Raw genomic sequence first — 237 nt, 5'->3', positions numbered from 1 at the left:
TCTGCAAGAAGAAAGCACTTGTTTTTGTTTGGTGCCTTTTTGGATTTGCTGTCGTGATGGAAAAGAGGGGTTTTCACTTGGATTTTCAAAGTTTCGGAACAGTTCCCCACTGCTGCATGCTGAAATCAAGTGGGGGTAAAATCCTGCATACATGAGACACAAATCCATGTCCGTCCTGTTGTTTTGCCAGGCCCTGCTCAAAATCCCAACAGTTTTATTTATACTAATTTAACTGGA

This window comes from Opisthocomus hoazin, chromosome 1 (genome assembly GCF_030867145.1).
Source record: "Opisthocomus hoazin isolate bOpiHoa1 chromosome 1, bOpiHoa1.hap1, whole genome shotgun sequence".
Taxonomy (NCBI): domain Eukaryota; kingdom Metazoa; phylum Chordata; class Aves; order Opisthocomiformes; family Opisthocomidae; genus Opisthocomus; species Opisthocomus hoazin.
The sequence above is the reverse complement of the archived record's forward strand: the minus strand, read 5'-3'. Positions refer to the sequence as shown.